We start from the raw sequence: 24,057 nt of genomic DNA on the forward strand, positions 1-24,057 counted from the left end.
AAAAAGTTGATTTGAGGTAGACCTTTGACCATTTTATTTGTGCAAAGTTGCTGAAAGTAGAAGAAGTCAAGATGACCATACCGCTGATGTCATAATTGCAATGTTGAATTTGATTGAGATTTTGTTAACAAGGCCTTTGAAGGAGACTTGGGCACAAAATGAGAGAAAGAGTACAACCTTTTGTTATGATTCACTTTCCCCACTGCAACCAATGAGTCATCTTTTAGACTGTACACTTGTACTAAGTCTGGAAGGAACTCAACTCTATGACCATCTCCAAGATGAGTGATTTGGTAGATTGAAAGGAGATTTGAACTTAGGTTTGGAACATAGAGAACATCTTGAAACTCTCAATTTTCCATCTCCACATTTCCTTTCCCTTAAACTTCCATTTTGGTATCATCTCCCCCAAAGGTGTGTGGTACCTTTGATTGCTTCATTGAAGAAAAATCCTCCTTTGAAAAACCCATATGATAGGAGGCACCTAAGTCAAATATCCATTCCTTTGAAGAATTTGGATTATCCATGAGTGCTTGCCATTTTCCCTTGGAATCTAAAGAAGGCCCTTTATCCTTATAAGCATTAGGCAATGGAACATTATGTTTCTTCACGATGTTGGTCAACTCATCAATCTTCTTAAGATAACACGCATGCTCTTCATGACCTATTTTCTTGCAATAGGCACACTTTTTCTTCTCCTTATTATTTTTGTCCCCCTTCTTGTTAGAATTTGAGGAAGACTTGCCTTGTTGATTGGATTCTGGTGTTGTCTTTTCTGCATCATCTAACTTGTTCTTCCATTTCTTCTTCTTACCCTTTCCTTTATTTGAAGATTGTCCAGCTGAATTTGAGAACCCTCATTGTTGGCCACCAATGCTTTAGACTTAGGTGATTTGAGAATCCCCATTGATTTTAACTTATATTCTTTAGTATCCAACAGATCAGCATATTCATCAAAAGTGACTTTCTTTTAGGCAAACCCTAAGGTAGTCTTTGATGTGTTAAAAGAAGATACACATGTGGAATACTCTGATGACATCTTGTTATGTATGAGATAGATCAACCTGTCATCTTTGATAGAACTCCCACAATTAGTAAGCTTTGTCCTTAGTTCATTCACCTTGATGATGAAATCCTATATAGAATCATATGACTTAGGATCTAAGGAAACAAGCTCATCTTCAATTTTGAAAACATCCTCTTCAGACACTTTACCATATAGGCTTTCGAGGGTATCCCAAGCTTCCTTGGATGTAGGACACTTCTTAATTTGATACATGATCTTATCGTCAACCAACAAACATATATCACCTAGGGCTTTCCTATCCATTGCTACCCAAGCTTAAATATCACTTGCTAATACATTATCACTAGCTAGTTTAGGAAGAGTACCATCTACATATTGTGAAACTCCATTATGCATTAAGTGATACCACATTTTGATGGACCAAGTAGCATAGTTGTGAGGAGTTAATTTTGGAAACTTAAAGTTTTCCATAATGCAGAAAATGAAAGAAAAGTGTAGAAAAAAGAGAACACAACACCAAGAACACCCCCCCTTTTTCACTAAATCAAGAAACCCCCCCAAAAGAGATGCTTTTGGCACTTTATTAGTAGTGTGATTACAATGGCCACTTGCCAATTTTGGCCTTTGTGGACTTTTGATTTTTCTTGTTACAACTTCTTGATGGATTACAAATCTAAAACTTTACAATGTGCTACAATTCTGAAGCAATACATAGCACAGAAAGGCCCTATTGCTGAAAGTGACACTTTGTTGACACAACCTTACAATCTAACTATAGATCTGGAAAGTAGAAAAAAAATAATGCACTTTCAAAAAAAAATAGAACCTTTTTTCGACTCCAAATGTGCCCATATAGAGCATTTGAAGTTATAAAATGTAGGATTATGCAGGTACAATCACCAAAAAATGCTAATTTTGACAAATCCATGCACCAGAACCAAAAAAGAGCTACACCATAAAAAATTTTAGGAAATTCTACCTAATTTCAAAAAAAATCACACCTAATTTGGAGTCTGGATGACCAAGATATGGCCTCCCAAAGTCGAATTACAAAATCAAAAATAATCTGGAGAGGGGTTGCATCAGCAAAAGACGGAGTTAAATTTGACAGTTATACAATCGTTGCAGTAGTTCAAATTTGGCTTGGAATGACGGTTAGACAATCATCAAATTTAGGCTAAGGAAATGATGATGTCACCATACCTTGGGCCTATGATGATGTCATGATGACATCACCTATACAAACTGTACAAAAAAATCCAACATGGCAGGGTACAGTTGTTGACTTGGCATCTATGTGGAGTGCTGATGTGGATTTCCTGCATGTCCTTTGTATGCTGAGGTGGTGATTACATAGGCATTGTACACATTGTTGAACGTGTGTACAAATTAAATTTTCCTCCATGGAGGAAATTTGGTTCACAGGTCGAGCAAATAAAATTTGGATGCATGGAGGTCACAAACAGCGGCATCGGCTTATTTCTGTGTTGTCGCAGATTGATCGCCAAAAATAAAAAATTGTTGCCTGAAAATAGATTGCAAATGCCACCATGGCCGAATTATTGTTTTCAAAAATCAAAACCCTATATGCATTCGACGACGAGAGGAAAATATAGCCGGTGGATGGAATTTTTCTACGGGCCAAAAAAGTTCAAATCTTGCAATCGCCAGAATATTCCAATCGCCACCAGAGTTTGGGTTTTTGCAGTGCCAATTATTTCAAAGTTTGATCCCACATGCATGGGGTGATAGTATTGTTAGCTATTTAAAAATAAACATCGACCAACATTGAAATAAAAAGGGGTCGTTGGGCTATGTGCAGCTTTAGCCAAAATTTGTTAACGTCGATTGATCTTGCTCGCCTTGGTCACCAGGAAATATTGTGGTTTGGCTATTGATTTATTGTGCTGAATATTGGTTGTATGGCCTGCAGAGTAATAAGCTCACCAATTAAACAATACCCTACAAAATTAATACAATATTCCTCCAAAATAAATTGCAGAGCCAAGGTGTGACTGCCCAGTTCTACAAAAAAAGTTTTCTCTGCCTGAAAGCCCAATTGGACAAATAATTTGAAAAATAATTCAAAAATAATAATAATTGCAGAGATAAAAATAATGTTGATCTAAAAATTAAATAATCAGATCAATTAAATGGCCATACTTGGACTACAAATCGAGGCCTTCGGGTGCCAATTTGCAAAAAAAATGCCTTACGATCAACTTTCACCCAACATAAGCAAATTTATAGTCGACCTTCACCAAATTGACATTTTAGATGCAATGGAAAGGTCAAATTTTGCTCTAGACACTCCCAATTTCTACGAATTATCTAGATTCGGGTCGAGGTGTTAAAGCATGAACGGTCTCGAACGGCTATGTGTAGAGAATCTCCCTTAGCTCTGATACCATGTAAGAATTTGGCTTAGGCCAAAATTTACCCAAGACCAAGGAACTCAAACACAAGCACAATAGTATACCAAAGAGAGAGTATGATTAGAATGATGATATATTCATTCAATATGCCATATCAACCATGACAAGAGTACACTAGGAGTGTTTGTATATAAAGGCCTCTAGAGAGCTTATAGAATGCATAGAAGTTAGCACCATGATATGTCAGACAACCAGGCACGTGTCCACTAAATATGGGTTATCCTCCATTAAGAACGAGATTATATGTGATGATGTGAGGATAAGCCTACAATGGTGTAGTGCACAAATCAGTGGTGCATACAACCTATGCTAAATTAAGAGTGTGAATAATTGTGTTGTCTACATGAGGACTTAGTGAATGATGCAAACTCCAGTAGACACCATGTGCATAATTAGAGTTTCTTACTTTTGTGAGAATACACAAAATCATTAGTGTCTCACCTAAATAAATAATAAAATAATGCATTAACCTAAGTAAACTTAAGTAAATATAAATAGTAAATACTTATTTACACCAAAAAAAACCAATATTTATTGGAAAGAGATATCAAAGACCTTTCCAAAAATATAAATAGTTCCAAAATCGAAGATCAGATGCTTAAGATATGTCTCCTAGAGTGCAAAATACAACTTCTGGTTTTGACTACATAAACAAAAAAACAAATAGAATCAAAAGTCTAAATAACCTGCTCTGATACCATGTTGAAGTTGATGAAAGATCAACCCCACAACTCCCAAGAATCACCTACATGCAAACACTTATCACAGAAAGAGAAGCAAAAAGCTATGGAGGCAAGAATTGTCAGATCAACAGATGAGACATTCTTAATGAGCAAAAAGAGAGATTGCTATTATCAAAAGTGAATTAAAATAAAATTACAAAGAGATCAATCCTTATAAAAGGAGATGAAAACCCTAACATTGTAAAACCTATGTTGCATAATGATAATTAATAAAAGAATTAATTATTAGATGCCTAAATTTTAGCTTAAGTAAACTAGTGATAATAAGTGACCCAATAATTAAATCAAAATGATTTAATTAATAAGAAAATATCTTTTTACTCTAATAGCATTCACCTGATATTAGTTGGGAATATCTAGTTTAGGAAAGTTTCACTTAGTCTTATTCCAAGTTTTGTTGATATGATTCCATATCAGTTGTTTCCATGCTTTTCTAGTAGGAAAGAGTTAAGGTTCTTTTTGGGCCATTTGCAATGCCTTAGAAAAATAATTAGGAAGCATCTATGAATAGGAAGAAAATACTTTATTATAAATCCTTTTAATGAACTTCTTAAATGTTAGCATGATAAATTATTACCATTTTAATACACCTTTCTCAACAAGATGAGCTCTTATTGCAATCAAGTGAAAGCCTACAACCTATGAGCACAATAGTCCCATGAAGACACATGTCTTGCAAATATGTCAGCTCAATGAAGACAAATGACCTATGGATGTAGTGATCCAATGAAAGTTTGAATTTTGGTGATTGTAACAACAATGATTCCATAAAGATGCATATCTAGCAAAAATATTAGCACAATGGAGAAACATGACCTCTAAACATAGTGGTCTAGCATGAATTTGAATTGATGAAAGACGAAACAATATTGACAATTTGATCGAAGTGGAGTTTTTGACAAATTGATTTGTTTTTAATCAAATGGAAATTGTTGGCAAATTGATATATTATTAATACCTGACTACATCTATCAAATGTATGTAGATGTTTGCTACAGTTAGTCAAAGAGAATTGTTATTTTGTACTGTTGACTAGAGAAAAATGCTTTTATGCACAAAATTTGTAATAACATTTGGTAGGAACTTATAGAAGATCTCTATCTTAATTGCTAAAATATGATACCACACCTTAAGGTATCCAAAATGAACCTCAAGAATGTTGTTATTTTTTCCAGGCCTATGAAATTTGGAGGAAATGGTTTTATGCTAAAGGAATGTGTTTGGAAATTGTTGATAGGAATATGGAGGAGAAACAAGAAATTGTGTGTGATATTCATGTAATCTAACATTGCTCCATATGGTTGTAGATGGTTGTCCCAGAACTAAACATCATTGGACATATAAACGAGTAGCATGCATGTATGTATTCATGTGTTTCTCTACATGCATGCAATAAATACTTGGGTTAATGAATTTTTTAAGAAGTATTATATTCAATTCAAATATATTTGATGTCTCCTGAGTCAAATTTAGTCCAAGAAGATTTCAGCTCTATTTTATCTAATAGGTGTGGAAAGTGTTGTTGAATTCAATTATATGAAATTCTATTAGCCTTTTGAGAATTTCATGCTATCTTCAGCACATGCCAGGTTATTGCATTTATGTTGAAACCTTGTTGTCATGGAAGATCTTAATGTGCATCCTCATGGTGGTTGATTCTTTGAAGGGCCTTGCTAAGAATATCAAACTTTTCACCCCTAATGGTTGGTGGATTCAACCTCTACTCTTAATGATTCATTTGTGGTTGTTGATGTTGCTAATAGCTTTGCTCTATCTAACCAGGCTTGCACAATAGAAGCTTCCCTACTTACTTGCACAAACATCCCAAGTGCTAGATGCAACCTCCACCCTTAGCATTGCTTTCTAGATCACCGCAATGACACACTGGAATGACAACCACTATCAAACTACACTCCCAAATTTGTACCAATGGAGTGAGAAAGAAAAACATCTTTACGGAGCTGCGCATAGCCAATGGGTTGCTGCTTCATTCCACCCTTATAGATCCGATGTCATTGATTTCATTTGGAATCTAGGACTGCATTCATCCTTTTCTCACACAAGAAATGGCTCTATTTGATAGCCATGGGGAGCTTCTGATAAAAAAATCTCCCTCGTCACTCGTGATAAGAAGCCCAACTTCTAGATGACAGCTTGCCCTTTAGATCACTTTCCAAGCAACCACAACAACACATTGGAATGACAACCGCTGCTAACCCATTCCAAAAATTGTGCCAATGAAGTTGCATGGCGATGACTTTGGGGATCCCTCGCATAGCAATTGGGATGCTTCATGGCCCTCCAATAGAAAGGATGCTAATGCCAATATTTGAAATCCAAAAAATTGTTACATTGTGGTGACTAATCAAGGAAGTATTGTACATACTCCATAATTATTGTATCAAGATTTTGAGCTGACATGTAATTATTTAATTATAACCCTAAAGTGGTTTAATACTTGTATAAAAGGGCTTAGGGTTAGGGTTGCTTCAATAAGGTGATGTGAAAATTGGCTTGCAATGGTATTGAGTTGTAAGGGCTTACAACGATATTGAGTTGTAAGGGATTATGGATTGTAATCAGGTTGTAATCACTGGATCGTAAAATAATGGACTTGTTGTTTGGTGGACATAGCCCAGGGTTTGGCTGAACCACATTAAATCTTGGTCTCTTGTGTTTTTTTTTATGTGTGATCTATTATTTTATTATATTGTTTATATTTGCATGCAATTTTTATTTTTTGTCCATGGTTTAATCCTAACAAGTGGTATCAGAGCGAGATTATTTTTCAATTATCCTCTATAGGAAAGTCTCATGGTTGAGTGGGAGTCTCACAGTTGAGTGGGAGCGATGAAAGACGAGGGTAAGCTAAGGGTTGATAAATTTAATGGGCAAAACTTTCAGTTATGGAAGATGAAAATGGAGGACTATCCTTATCAAAAGGATTTATGGAAGCCGTTGGAAGGGAAAACCAAGAATCAGGGATCTATGTCAAATGACAAATGGGATCTTTTATATAGAAAGGCACTTGGAAGAATTCAATTATGCCTAGCACCATCGGTGGCATTTAATATTAGAAATCCAAAGACGACATAAGAGTTTATGGAAACCCTAAAGACATTGTATGAAAAGCCCTTTGATACAAAAAAGTATTTCCCATGGAGCATTTATTTAATATGAAAATGATAGAAGGTGGATCTATTATGGATCATTTAAATGAGTTTAATACTATTACAAGTTAGTTATATTCTGTGGGTATTAATTTTGATGAAAAAATTAGGGCTCTCTTGATTTTGTGTTCTTTGCCTGAAAACTGAAATGGCATGGCAATGGTTTTGAGTAATTTTGTTTTTGGATCTAGTACCCTAAAATATGATGATGTGATTAGTTTTATTTTGAGTGAGAAAACTTGTAGGAAAACTTTAGGTGGATCTACATTAGGAAGTGCTTTGAACACACAAAGTCAAGGTAAAACGACTGAGAGAGGAAGTAATTCTAGAAACTGTGAGAAATCAAGAGGAAAGCTAAAGGGGAGGAAGTCTCAATTGAGAGAACCAAACAATTGCTGGTACTGTGGTAAAACAGGGCATAAAAAGAAAGATTTCTAGACTCAAAAGAAAAATGAAGGAGATAAAGCAGAGACAAGAAGGCAAATGTGGTAAGTAAAAAATCCAAAGAGGATGCTTTGTGTTTGTCTTTAGAAATTATTGATGATTCGTGGGTTTTAGATTCTAGTGCTTCATTTCATGCTACACCTCATAGAAGTTATTTCATTGATTATATCCAAGGGGATTTTGGACTTGTTTATTTGGGGGATGATGAACCTTGTCAGATTGTTGGAAAGGAAAATGTTAAGATAAAGTTGCAGAATAGTAATCATTAGCTACTACATGAGGTAAGACATGTTCTAAGGCTGAGTAGGAATTTAATTTCAACAGGGCAACTTGGTGATGAGGGTTGTATAGTTACTTTTAATGATAAAAATTGGAAGGTTTCAAAAGGTTCCCTTGTAGTAGAAAAAGATGTGAAAGTAGGTACCTTATATCTTTGTATAGGTCATATTGTTCCTTCTACTTTAATTGTTTCAAAGAAAAATGAATGTTCAGGAACAATTATTGTAGTTGAGTAGAGAGAACAAATAGTTGTTGTAAATTTTGATACAACGTTGTGGCACAACAGACTTGGACACATGAGTGTGAAAGGTGTGAAATTACTTCACTCAAAGAAAGTTTTACCAAGTTTGAAATGTATTAATATGGATTTCTGTGAAAGTTGTGTGTGGAAAACAAAAGAGAGTGAGTTTTGTGAAGACTGGGAAGGAAAATAAAAAGGAGAAATTAGAGCTTGTGCAGACTGATGCATGGGGACTGACTCAAATATCTTCCCTTGGAGGCCCTCATTATTATGTTACATTTATTGATGATGCAACAAGAAAAATATGGGTTTATTTCCTTAGACTGGAATTTTATGTATTTCAAACTTTTAAGAATTGGAAATGCTTGGTTGAAAATGAGACTGGTAAGAGATTAAAATGTCTCAGATTTGATAATGTTGTTGAGTATTGAAGTCATGAATTTGAAGATTATTTCTCCACTAATGGTATTCATAGATAGAAAACTATTCCAAGGACTCCACAGGAAAATGGAGTGGTCGAATAAATGGACGGGACTATAATGGAGCATACAAGAAGCATGAGGTTACATGTTGGGTTTCCCTTACACATGTGGGTGGAGGTTGTCAATACTATTGTATATTTGATTAATAGAGGTCCCTCTACTCCTTTGGGCTATGGTATTCCAGAGGAAGCATGAACTGGTAAGAAGGTGAGTTATTCTTTTCTCAAAACCTTCGGTTGTGAAGCATTTTCTCATATAGATCCTAAAAATAGAACCAAGCTAGAAGCTAAATCAAAGAAATGTGTATTTTTTGGATATGACATTAATGAATTTGGTTATAGGCTTTGGAATTTTGAAAATTGTAAAATTGTAAGAAGCAGGGATGTCATATTCAATGAGAAAGTGTTGTACAATGATCTATTGCAGCAACATGAGAAGAAAGAAGATGATTATGTAGTGTTGGATGATACTTAAAAGATGATGTTCCAGCAATTCCTCATGATGTGCAACAACAACAACAAATACCACACACACTAGTGAATGTTAGACGGTCAACAAGGATAAGTAGACCTCCAGAAAGGTTTTCTCCCTCTTTGTATTCTATTTTACTTACTGATGTTGGTGAACCTGAATGTTATGATGAAGCTTTGTAGGTGGATACTAAGATTTAGTGGGAGTCTGCAATGAAAGATGAAATGCACTCTTTGCTAAAAAATAAGACATGGGACTTATGCAAGTTGCTTACTGATAAAAGGGCTTTACAGAATAAATGAGTTTATAGGTTAAAAGAAGAGGAAGGAGGTAAGAAAATATTTAACGTCAGGTTAGTTGTAAAAGGATTTGCAGAGAAAAAAGGCATCAATATTGATGAGATATTTTCTCCTATTGTTAAAATGACTTCTATCTATACTATTAAGTATTGTGGCTACTCAAGATTTGCATTTGGAGCAGCTTGATGTTAAAACAACCTTCCTTCATGGTTATTTGGATGAAGAGATATATATGGCTCAGCCACAGGGATTTGAGATCAAAGGTAAGGAGAACTTAGTGTGCAAATTGAAAAAAAGTTTATATGGCTTGAAACAAGCACCTCGACAATGGTATCTAAATTTTGACAGGTTTATGCATGAGCATGGATATAGAAGGTGTCATTTAGATCATCGTGTTTACTCTAAGAGGATGGATGATGATAGCTACATTATTTTATGTTTATATGTTGATGATATGCTTGTAGCTGGGTCTAACATGGATCATATTAAAGGGCTGAAATGCCAATTATCACATGCATTTGCTATGAAGGATTTGGGGGCTACAAAAAAAATATTTGGTATGAAGATTTTCTGAGATAGGAAGAATAGGGCATTGACACTATCTCAAGCTAATTATGTTGAGAAGGTATTGCAATGTTTCTCTATGGAGAATGCTAAAGTTGTCAACACACCTTTACCTAGTCATTTGAAGTTGACTAAGGAGATGTTTCCCAAGACACAAGAAGAGGAGGATAAGATGTCCAAGGTACCCTATGCTTTAGTTGTAGGAAGCTTGATGTATGCTATGGTATGTACTAGGTCAAATATTGCACATGTAGTGGGAATCATTAGCAGGTATATGAGTCATCCAGGAATTGAGCTTTGGAATGTAGTCAAATGGATTCTCAGATATTTGAGAAGAACATCCAATAAGTGTTTACAGTTTAGGGGCTCTACTACTGATTTACAAGGCTATCTTGACTCAAATTTGGTTGGGGATATTGATACCAGGCAGAGTACTACAAGTTGTGTATTTATTGTTGGTGGGGCAGTCATGAGCTGGGTTTCTAGGTTATAGGAGGTAAAGGCTTTATCCACTACAGAGGTAAAGTATGTTGCTACTATAGAGGTAGCTAAGGAGATGATATGGCTTTAGTTATTCTTGGAAGAATTAGGAAATCCTTAGAAGGATAATTATTTGTTTACAGATAGTCAGAGTGACATTCATCTTATCAAGAATTCAGCTTTGCATTAAAAGACAAAACACATACAGTTGCGGTACCATTTCATTTGATCTATTTCAAATGATGGACAGTAAAAATTGGACAAGATACATACAAATAAAAATCCCACGGATATGGTTACAAAGGTAGTGATGAGGGATAAGTTGAATTCCTCTTCAACTTCGGTTGGTCTTCTAGACTAACTAGGAATAACAGCATAGCAGCATCTAGGGTGGTTTGGGCCAGCAGGAGCCTCATGGAGTAGCAACATAGCTATAGGATCAATCTCCAAGTGGGAGATTATTTTTTAGTGTGGAGACTGATCAGTCCCCAAGTGGGAGATTGTTAGATTGTGGTGACTAATCAGGTAAGTACTTTACATACTTCATAATTCCTTAACAAGGTTTGTGGCTAGGTCGGGCCTTGAGCAAAGGTTCATGGGCGGAGCCCCCAAAAAAAAATTTGGGCCCTATTTTATTGAGATTATGGGCCAACATGTAATTATTTAATTATAACATTAAAGTAGTTTAATACTTGTATAAAAGGGCTTAGGATTAGGGTTGTTTAAATAAGGTGATGCAAAAATTGGCTTGTGGCGATATTGAGCTACAAGGGCTTGCAGCAATATTGAGTTGTAAGGGATTATGAATTGTAATCAGGTTGTAATCACTAGATTGTAAAATATTGGACTTTTTTTTTTGTGGACGTAGCCCAGGATTTGGGTTAACCATGTTAAATCTCGGTGTCTTGTATTATTTTCTGTGTGATCTATTATTTTTTGATATTGTTTATATTTGCATGTAATTATTATTTTCTGTCCATGGTTTAATCCTAGCAAAAACATGTATTTCTTGAACACCAACATTGATTCTATTGGAGGGTCATGGGGAGCTTTTGTTATCAAATCTCCCATTAGCCACAATAGGTTCATAACAAACTGATAGAGTGCCAAGCAACCACCTAATGCTAGATGAGGGCTCACTATTAGATCAACTTCAAAATAGTTGAACAGACGCGCTATAGAATGGCAACCGCTGCCAAGCCTCTTCTCAAATTTCATTGGCTGAGTGATTGAAGAAGATGATCTAAGAGAGAGTCCACGGGTAGGAATTCATTGGGGGATTCATGCATGTAGAAAATTTCTATAGTAGTTATGTAGAATATTGATGGTAATCAATATTCACTGCAACCCGCTGTATTTTTTTTTAAACAAATCAGTTTGGTCAAAATTTTGACTAACTCTTCAAGGTTTTCCACCAAAATTTTGACCAACCCTTTAGTCATGACCATGGCAGCCTAGTCATGGGATAGACTAGAATTGGTCAAGATTTTGACCAATTCTTGAAAGTTTTCCACCAGGATTTGGTCGAATTGTCGACCAACCCTTTGGTCGAATTGTCGACCAACCCTTTGGTCGTGACCATAGCATCCTGGTTGTGGGATGGGCCAGAATTGGTCAAAATTTTGACCAATTCTTGAAATTTTTCCACCAATATTTGGTCAAAATTTTAACCAACCCTTTGGTCATGACCATGGCATCCTGTTTGTAGGATGGACCAAAATTGGTTGAAACTTTGACCAAATCTTGAAAGTTTTCCACCAAAGTTTGGTTGAAATTTTGACCAATAATGACAAATTAGGCTCAGCAGAAATACAATATTTTTTACCAAAGCTTTGGTCAAAATTTTGACCAATTTGATGTTTGGTCAAAATTTAACCAATAAAAATTATGATGTACTGCTTGGCCACACTTTCAACCAACATGGGTCAAAATTTTGACCAAAATTCATTGAAAATCAAGTCAAAATTTACTAGTGAAACCTTAAATCCTATTCCTTCCCAAGGACTACCTTTCCACAAGTGCTTTACTAACTAGGATATAATCAAATTATAATTTCTCATAGAGAATGAATATGTTTATATGTTACTTAAACCCAACATGTAACCATAGATACTTTGGTTCTTGTCCATGAAAAAACCCACAATTCAATTTGATGCAGTAAGGTATAAAAGTCAAGACATGATCAAATCAGCCCTCCTAATGAGGTACTTAAGTTTTTTCTCCTACAAATCCTAAATGACCCCCAAATTAAATTGCATATTTAGAAACTCTTTTTAGGCTATGAAATAGTATCAAAGAATGGGAATTTGGTTTTTCTCCTAACTCCCTTCACCTAGATTGAGCAAGATTAGGCATGATTTGCAAATTTATGACTAACTCGCTTTGTAAGTTACTATTGAAAATATTCACTAGACATCTTTGTTACTAAGGAAAAAATCCTATACCCTTGATGGTATGATTTTTATATATTTTCATTGTTGGTCAAAACCTTTATATTATGTTGTATGACATAAGGAGAAGTGTTATCAAATAAGTGTTACTGATATACTTATAATCTGGTCCAACTTCCATTAACTTATGATATAAATAGATCACTGGATTCTTCATCTTGTATTTATATTATCACTGGAACTTATTTTTAGTTTTCTATTGATTGTTCACTGTTATATTTTCCAATTCGCTTCCAGTGTTTTCACATCATTCTTTATTTGTTTCTACCCAATTGTCTATTTGTTCTTATCTCGAATGCATCCTTTTAGCATAGGGTGAAATCATTTGTTAGACAAAGGATTTGTATTTTGTGGAGTAATATGTTTATAAGAACAAGAAATAACTCCTTATGTTGTTGCGATTGTAAAAAAAATCTATCTTTGATCTCACACAAATCTTGATCCAATATTTCCTTTTACCCCCTAAGTTTTCAGGATGGGGAGGATGGTAAGGGACAACAATTAAAATAAGGAAATTGATAGGAGTATAGAAAAAATATTTTTTGATTCCAAAAAAAGAAATTATTCACTTTTTTTTACCTAATAGTTATTACAAGATTCATATAGATGTAAAAATTTAATGAATGTGATCATTACTATATTCAAACATTATATAGATAATAATAATAATAAATTATAGAGAGAGAGAATTCTAGTATGCATATTAAATTCACTCTTAAATAAATTTTTAAATGGTTGTTAATGTCTTGTCAGATCTAACATTAAGAATAATTACTTCTTGTTAATTTAAACCAAGATCTCATCATGACTCATGTCCAATCAATTAATTTCCCATACTTCAACTGAGTGTATGTACAAATGTATATTCATCGCCTTATCTTTAATTTAAACCCCTTAATTTGATTACAAGACGTCCTTCCACTGAAACAAGCATATCATTTCATCTTGAATGTTGTAGCCCGCAAAAGCTAAGTTGAAGAATAGATTTATAAAAAATTACTAGAAGAAATTATTAGTGTTTTTTTGGCACCGAGTGTTTTCTCTCCATGTTGCTAGGCTTCCCATTTTATTAGCTTTTAAATCTCCCAATGGGTCTACTTCTTATTTCTTCTTAAACACTATTTTTTTGTCATCTTTGAAAATGTGTTACAATGCTAAACAAATTTTGAATTTAATTGTGTAAAGAATTATTTTGTTATTAGAATGCAAGAGAGCTAAGGACTTTTAGAAAAAAATTCCTTCATCCAAGCACTCAAATTAAGATCAGCAAGTAGCGAACAAATTGTAAAATAAATGAATTTATAAAAGAATTCATTTTTTGGCCTGAAAGCAATAGGAAAACTTAATTTATTCAATCATTACTTTGATGTACTTATTTTTCTTCTAGTTCTAATTTATTTACATGTAATTACAAGAAGGGCAAGATTTGTTGTTTTGTTGATTTTAGAATTAGATTTCTTTTTTTTGTTGTAAAGTGTTTCCTTTCATGCAAGCATGAATACAAGAACATAGAAAAGAAGGGTTTCCTTTGATGTAAAGTCACTCTAGCCCCAAATTTCACTTTAATCATTTTTCTATGACATCTTCGAATTTTTTTCACCAACATGCAGTCTTCCAATGGAAAACATGATCTTCAAAGTCCCTGATGTGCTCAACCATTCTCATAGCTTGGGTGATAGTCTTAGCTTGCATATTCAAACATTATGTGCATAGTCATCATTGTGGACCGAAAATTTTGAACCAAACCATTTTGTTTTTTGTTTTTTGACAAAAACCAATTGATTCTCTTAATGAATCATGATGAAAAAGGTCTTTGGGAATGATGAGTTAGGTTCCTGTATGGAGTAAGAGTTGGTCTTTGGAGAATAGACCAACAATAGGTGATCTAAAGGAAAGGACAAATGTTCTTTTTTTCAGCCTTCATGCATGTTGAAGATAAAATGAAACACTTCTACCTAAGGATTTTTTAAATGTTGATAAAATGAGCCAAGTGAAAATTGTAGATTTTTGTTGAAGTCTCTACACTTGGCCATATGTTTTTAAAATACCATCAGCCAAAAATTGACACTAATTCTCATGAGTAGCAATATGCTAGCAAAATTAAAATAATATTTTAAAAGAAAAGTTTAAATCATAAGTACAATTTCACTGTAAGTCATAGATTTTAGAAAATTCATAACACTAACCTTCAAATAGTTATCAATTTTAGTCTAGAAGATATACTTAACATTTGTTGGATCCACAGTGAAAAAGAGTTTGAAACCTATGGGACTCACCTTGAATGTGGGCATTTGCATTGTAGGTCTATGGTCCATAGCATCATTGTTTCAAGGGTCCTTCTCTACTTCCTCTTCTAGCCAAAAATAAATAAATATTTTAGCAAGTCGTTGCAATTGCAATGGCCTGATCTGACGAAACGACGTTGGATGAATAGCATTTCTATCGCATGGTCGTTGCCATTATGATGGCTAAATCTGACGAATGTTTGTCGCACACATGGCACTAATGTCACATGTCATCGCAATTGTGACACCAACTCCGATGGATGACCATTGGCCTTTGAGCGCGGGCATCACTATTATGGCAGCATAGTAAAATTGTCAGATGTCGTAATTGCAACAGTGGCCTATCGCAATTATTACAATGTAATGACGAACTCTTGGCCTTGGCTTCTACCAAATTGTGACAACTTTTGGCATCCCAATTGCGATGGACAAGCTTGCCATCACAATTTGAGACACCAAAAGTATGGCGCACATTTGACAAGAGCCATTTCTTGATATTGTCATTTGGGCAATAGGAGAATGTCACAATTGGGATGGCTTGCCATTGCCTTTGGGTCCAAATTTCATAGTGACATGCACTTTTTAACAAAATTGCACCTAAAAAAGTGTTTGTATGAGCTCAAACGATGCCTTAGAAGTTGCAAAATTCAAGATTGTACAAGGACTATCATCAAGAACTCTAAGAAGGACCCATAATAGGTGGCCATTGTTAGAGGTAGGCCTCACTTAATATGTGCTAGTTGGAGATGGACCCTTCTTGATGTGGACCCCGCTAGATGTGAACCTCGCTTGGTGTGAGCCCCGCTTGGGGTGAGCCTCACTTGGTGTGGGCCCCACTTGATGTAGGCCTCGCTAGAAGTGGGACCCATCGGAGGTGGACCCTGCTTGGTGTGGGCTCCGCTTGAAGTAGGCATTGCTAAAAGTAGGCCCCACTGGAGGTGGACCTGGCTTGGTGTGGGCCCTGCTTCATGTCAGACACCACAGGTAGGTGGGTCCCACTAACAAAGAAATCTCCATTTGAATGTTGTCCTCAAGATCTAAATCCTTCAAAGCGTTGCAATCACTAGATCAAGAAAAACAATATATTGAAAAGAGATTAATGGGTCTTCATAAATCCTTTATGATTCTCTAGTTCATGTAGAAATGCAAGAGAACAACATACATGATATTCCAAGACCACTAAAAATAATATAATCTTTCAATAACTACTCTGGTACCATGTTAAAATTTGTATAAAACAAGTAAAAATTAGAATCTAATGAAATACATAGATTAATAAAGAGGAAATAAAATTGTCTAAATAACAATACAAGAACAATCTCTGATGTAAATGTTCAAAGGCATAATAGCATCAATATTTTGTAATATGTAATACATTAGAGCTGGCCTGTTTATATACTCAAGAGTTGGGAGGATACTTGGACAAGATTGAGACAACTGTCTCAACTTGGAGGAAATAGAGTCTTGATGCAATCAAACATCTACCATCCACCTACAATCTAGAAGGGTGGTGTCCAAATCGAAATTAACCACATGTGATATCTTAGGAGTAGTTGGTGTCAAAAAGATGAGTCACAATATCCTCCTAATAATATTATCTAAGAATATATAATTCCTCCTAATTTATGAGCTCACCTAAGTAAACTTAATATAAGAGTGAAATGAAAAAGAACCATTTACTCTAACAGCTTCCAAAATTATCATTTACTCTTCTCCAATTGGTTGTAGTAGTTGGAGAAATTTCATTTCCTAAATGTAACGGTTTGGTACAATATTTTATTTATTAAATCAAACTAAACAACTTATGGAATTATATATGGGTATATATTTATTTCTATATTTCTATTAAAAAATAGTCAGATTCTCTCTTGACATTATATTTTCAAGGATCAGCTTTCAAGAATTACTAATATCCTATTGGAAAGGACTAATCTATTTTAATCCCTAAATATGTTCAAATCCCTAAGTTGGGTGAATTGAAAGATCTCTTTAACTAATTATTTAGTAAGTTATTTCATTAAATGATATGTTTTAACTTCTTTTTCCTTAATGTGTACACACATATCATTTACGCATTCACATATTTAATTTATAAGTATCACAATCATATTAATTTGTATATTTATTTGGACATAGATGTGTTGCACTCATATATGCTCCAATAAGTATACTTTTAAATAGAAAAGAAGGAAATATCACATTAAATATTCTAAATTTTTGAATCATTTTAAAATTCACTTAAAGAACATATAAATATCAACACTAGCAACAAGTCATCATCATTCAACAAAATGATAAACACATAATTTCCCCAAATCGAGTATTTGGCTCCCTAACAAAGTTCTTGGGATGCCTATGTGGATCATGATACCATCTCCATATCAACAACTTATTCAGGGATTTTTCGGTGCTCTCAAACATGTGTAGCCATGTGGAGTCGATGTCTAGTACCTACATACACATCCATCATTGGCCAACACACACACACACACACACACACACACACACACATCAAGATAGAAATATAAGAAAGGAAGGAGGAGTGTGCCATTTGTAAGAATTTGCCTTAAGGTAAAATCACCCAAGACCAAGAAGTTCAATAACTAGCACAACATAGACCAATAGAGTATGATCAGAATAACAATATAAAATTCAATTGATGTACAATTACACTAGGAGAGCCCAAATATAAAGGCCTCTAGATTGACTAGGAGTCAGCACATTGATAAGTCTTACAACCAAGCACATGTCCACCAAGATTGGATTATCCTCCATTAAGCACACGAGTTAGTGTGATGATGAAAGGATAAGCCTACAAAGGTGTGTCACATAAAATTATGTTGTAGACACCATGTGCTTAATTAAGAGTGTGAATAATTGTGTTGTCAATATGAAAACTCAATTAATTATGTAAAATCCAGTGTTGTAGACACCATGTGCTAAAATAGAGTTGCTAACTCTTGTGTTGTCAACATGACAACGCATATGAGTATGCAATGTAATGAAATGCAATCTCTCTAAAAATGGAGAAAGAGGGAAAACCTCATGGTAAAAATCCTCCCCAAAAAGAAAGATACATGTATGGATGGAGTAATGAAGACCCCCCCCCCCCATTAGGACATATATCATGCATATATAATAGAGAATCTCTCCATGAAATCCCCCCCTTAGTGAAGGATCTCGTAATGATGAGTGCTTGAAGACAAAAGAGAATACAATGCCCACAAACAACATTTCTCCCTTTAGGAAGAAGATACACCTAATATAGGTGCAAGTATGCTTCCCATTGTGGATAGGGTGATGGAAGAGGGATCCATATGTAGTATGGTGTGGATGTTGCCTCTAAAGTCTGCTCATATGTCGACAAGTCCTTGATGAATGTAGATGCCATGAACCAAGCTGGTGAATGCCCAAAATAAGGTGGCAAACAAGGTAACATGTCCATGTATGAAACTGAATCAATCTCCAAAGATAATGAAGCATCCTGATAGGAAGATGTAGGAAGAGAAGCAATGTAGGCTCCCCTCAATGATGTAGGCACACCCATGAAAGAAGGTCCTTGATGACTAAAGAAGTTTCACCATGAAAGCTAAATAATGTTCCTCCTTGTAGGAAGAAATGGTGCCATATGTGTAGTAGAGAATGCTCCCCAACTAGTAGGAAGAATCCTCAGAAGATATGATATCTCAGGAAACTGGAATACAACTTCCAAAGACTGATTTATCTCCTCTAAAGTAAAAGAGTCCTTCTCCATCTGTTGTAAAGAAGTATCCACAATCATGTCAGTCTTGAAAGGAAGCTCAAGTGGATGAGGGTCAAAGTGTTCCCTCACAACAAGTGAAGAAGAATTCTCCTCAACAAAGAGAAGATGGATTTCATCGATGATGTCTCTCACATCTTCAATGTAAGACTCCACAAAGAGCCATGCAATATTTGGAAGGAATTCATTCCATGAAGCTGAAGTAGGAAGACATGGTATTTCCTACTGCATTGAATCAAGAGTAGTTGTGGCTAGAAATGGATTAGTAGAAGCAACAAGAGCATCAGGAGGTAGGATCTCATCTGGAGTTGAAGTACCATTGTTAGAATTGCTTTAGAATAACTGGGAGGGGGAGGGGTCAGTTATTCAAGGTCCAAATGTCCCTTTCAAACTTTTCACTAAGTGTATTGAATCCATTCAACCATTCATTCATCCAAACTTTAACTTATCTAATTAGCATGTTACTGTAAATCAACATACAAGCATAACACATAAGAAATCAACACATGACACTGTGATTTACGTGGAAACCCAATTTGCGAAAAATCACTAGTAACATGCTACTTAATTCTCACCCTTCTGAAGTGATGCCCTATGAAAGGCCTACCCTGTTAAAGGCTTACAACGCACTGTTAAATGTGACCTTGTTAGAGAATTTAACCACCCTGTTACAAGTGGGCCTGGTTAAAGGACTTTAGAACATTCACCTGGAATGCCACCCTATTAAAGGATTTACAAATGGTTGTTAGGCCAACCTAAGTCCATAGGATTTTCAGATCTAATACAATTGCTAAAGAGTATTAGAAAATCTTGACCTAACTACAAAATACAATTTATCTTGCAGATCTCAGATCACTTCTCAGCTCATACCCTTGCTTGGCCTTCTATCTCTACAACTCTTAACAGCTTGCCTTATCTTTCAAGCTTTGTCTCCTTGAGTCTCTATACTCAATGTACCAGTGCAATCATCTCTTCATGACCACTTGTAGAAACAGAGCCTCGGTGCTCTTCCTTCTCCTATATGTCTCCTTCTTGACACCCTTTCAGCCACTTCGCAGATTTGGCACTTTAGCAGCAAGAGTATCAATAGCTCTTTGCTTCTTGGTTTATGACTTCTTAAATAGAAGTCTTGGAGTTCCTTTTCTTGCTCGATTCTTCCATTTTTCAATTTCAATTCATATGGATTAGGTAGGATTCATTGTATCTAACCCATATTCTATTTTCTCTAGAAACTTCTTGAATAATCCTTTAGAATTCACCCAAAAATGATTTGCATAGGATTCTGTGCCAACAACTCATCATCCTTATCCTCCAACTCATTCACAAAATTCAATGTAACCACTACGTCAGCTTAGATTTGGTGAATCTTCATCATTTGAAATAATGCAGCAGCTCAGCACTATTGAAGTACTGGTTCTTGGCACATACTGTGTTACTCGGCATCAACTATGTTTCTCCTGATGCTCGGCACCTAAAGATCACTCGGCACATAAAGATCACTTGGCACACGCTAGATTTTTTTGTTACTTGGCTCCTACAGAGAATTTTCTTGTCTTCAACTAACTTTCTTGGCACCCACTAAAGATTTTAGTCTAAGCTTTGCAGTTGACCTTGTTACAGCTTCTTCCTCCAATGTTTCTAAGTGTGACCAACCTCTGTGTCTATGAGTATTCCATCAATACATTACTTAACTGTTGTCTTAACTGATCTTTGAACTTCATTACAACATCATAACTCAACCTTTCCCTTAGGTGCTCTTGTTACATCTTGTTGATCAAATCCTCTTCATCAATCGACTAAGTGATAGTACTTGGATCTTATAAGCAAATGTCATTCCTAAAAATAGCAAGTTTGAAATCAATGACAAAACAATGATTGAAAACATTCATTTACAACAATCTCCCTCTTTGATCTTCAACAACAATGAACTTTTCAATCAGATTTCCAACAACCATGATTGGAGTGACTGAAGATAGAATGTCTTCTGGAAATGGAGGAACTATTGGATCTCCATATGCTTTCCAAAGTCGCATCCAAATTTCATAAGGTTCAATTTCCTTACAAATGATAGCTAAACCATCAGCATTGAGACTGAAAAAGTGACATCTAAAATTATTTTAACATGTGGCAGATCAGTGGAAGAGGGCAGTTCTTTGGAACACAGAGAAGGAAATACTTCCTTATGCTCTCTTCTTAAATAATCAATTATCAAGGCACTCCAAAAAAAAAATTTTCAACCTCAATCTAACACCAAACTAACATGTGAAACAAAACTCCATGAGATCAATAAATGTATGCACCCCCCAAAATGCAAAAAATCAATGAACCCCCCTAATGTATGATTTGGCACTTTATACTTAGTGTGATTACAATAACCACTTGCCAAAATGGACAAAAGTGAGCTTCTAATTTTGTTGTTTACAACCTCCTCTTATAGTTCAAATCTCAAACTTAGCAATTTAGCTCAGATGTACAACAATTTTGAAGCAATACAATGCAAAGAAAGGACCTATTTTTGAAAGTGGTATTTCTTTCCACACAAGCCTATAATATGATTGTAGATCTAGAAAGTAGACAAAAAATTAAGCACTTTCAAAAAAAAATGGAACCTGATTATGTGTCTAGATGAGCCTGTACTAAGCATTTGAAGTTGCAAAATTAGGATTTGTGATTTGCAGAAAAATTTAGGAACAGAGATCTCAAACATCTTGCACCAATGTTTAGATCACAAAATTCTACCCTAAAACAAAAAAAAATCTCAAAAAAAGGAGTCCATATGAGGGAGATATCACTATTTGAAAATCACCTCTATAATTTTTTTTTTTGAATCGCTGTCGTCGCGCCTCCAAAAATCAAATAACTCTAAATTTCACTTCAGATGTCTGATTTTGGTGAAACAAAAGTCAATTTGGGAGCTTTTTGACCTTTTGAATATGATGCCAATATCTAATTGGCACCAGCGAGCTCCAATCTTGCCTTGCAAAAAATCTCTCCTACTAGCTTGAGGCCAAAAAAATTTCTAGACTAAATACGTAGATCCGAAAAATAATGCAAAGAAATTGCAGAGACTGAAATAATAAAATATGAAAATCTAAAAATTAAATTCAGAGATCTAAAATGATCATACCAAATTCATAAATTGGGCCTTTGGGTGTCAGTTTGCAAGAAAATTATGCCTCTAATTTGACTATGGCCCAAGGTAGGCAAAATTATAGTCAAAATTCACCGAATCGATGCTTCAAACGCAATGGTGAGGTTTTCTTTGGCTCTAGACGCTTTCAATGACTACAGAATGTCGGATATGAATCGGTGGCCCTCTAAGAGGTGAAGTAAGAATGGTCTCCAATGGCCTGCTATGGCTCTGATACCATGTAAGAATTTTCCTTAGGGCAAAATCACCCAAGACCAAGAAGTTCAATAACTAGCACAAAATAGACAAATAGAGTATAATCAGAATAACAATATGAAATTCAATTGATGTACAAGTACACTAGGAGTGCATGAATATAAAGGCCTCTAAACTGACTAGGAGTCAACACACTGATATGTCTTACAACCAAGCACATGTCCACCAAGAGTGTATTATGCTCCATTAAGCACAGGAGTTAGTGCGATGATGAGAGGATAAGCCTACAAAGATGTGTCACATAAAATTATGTTGTAGACACCATGTGCTTAATTAAGAGTGTGAATAATTGTGTTGTGAACATGACAACTCAATTAATTATGAAAACTCTAGTGTTGTAGACACCATGTGCTAAAATAAAGTAGCTAACTCTTGTGTTGTCAGCATGACAACTCATATGAGTACGCAAACTCATAGGTGTCTAACCTAATAAATAATAAAATAATGCATTTATCCCAAGTAAACTTAAGTAAAGTGTAAATAATAATTATTTACACTAACACCATCATGTTGAAATCTTGAAGGAGTGACTATGATTTCTTTCACTCTTCTAACATACATGAGAAACAAAGTACATATGCATGATAGGTTAGAAGGATTTGCCAAGATCATTAATAATGTAAATCATATTTGTCATATCGTTGTAATTACTTTAATCAAACCATATCCTAAAATCATGGCATGAGATATGATCCATACCACAATATTGATCAATGATCTAAAAATCTAAATACAAATATCCAATCATATAATAGTGTCACTAAAATAGGCATCACAACATTAGTATGAACTCTAGATGTATGAGAGAGTGAGGGTTGAGCCTCCTTTTAAAGAGATTTGGATGGTAGATATTAAGAGGCAAAAGAAATGGTGAAGATTTGTTTTGTAGTTGATCCAAGTACTTAAGAGGCAAAAGGGATGGATGAGATTAAGAGACAAAAGATGAGTGATAGAGAGAAAAAAGCAAGAGTAGTTTCACTCACCTTGGAAGTCTGCACTCAAGATGTAGATAAAATGTTTTTCTTTTTCTCTTTATATTAGGAAAATGCCTTTTCATGTGTGCATAGAATAATGGGGACTTTTATTTAATTAAAAGGGAGCATGTTCTTGTAATTAAATTAAACTTAGGGTAAGATGGTCAAACTATGAGATAACTTTGAATAAATGATTAAATGATGATTTGATTAAGAAAAATTGGTTAATTAATTACGAAAAATTGATTAAGTGCATAAGGTGATCTCGCATAAAGATTTAAAATACTTAGAAAGGGGGCTTATAGTTTCCTAGACCAATTTTGGATGATTACACTAAACCCACACATTACACTAAGTGAGACCAAAATCTCTGAACTAAGGAAATTCACCATACTATATGACATCATAATCAACTATCCAAGTACTCACTTATCATTCATCCTCTTATCTCAAAGAAACCACAAGAATGTACAAGTGACCATAGTAAGTTCAGCTAATAATTTTGCACCAACATTGAAATTGGTGGATATAGGTAGTCTACATCCAA

This window comes from Cupressus sempervirens, chromosome 4 (assembly GCF_028749045.1).
Source record: "Cupressus sempervirens isolate cs-2001-9-10 chromosome 4, ASM2874904v1, whole genome shotgun sequence".
Lineage (NCBI taxonomy): Eukaryota > Viridiplantae > Streptophyta > Pinopsida > Cupressales > Cupressaceae > Cupressus > Cupressus sempervirens.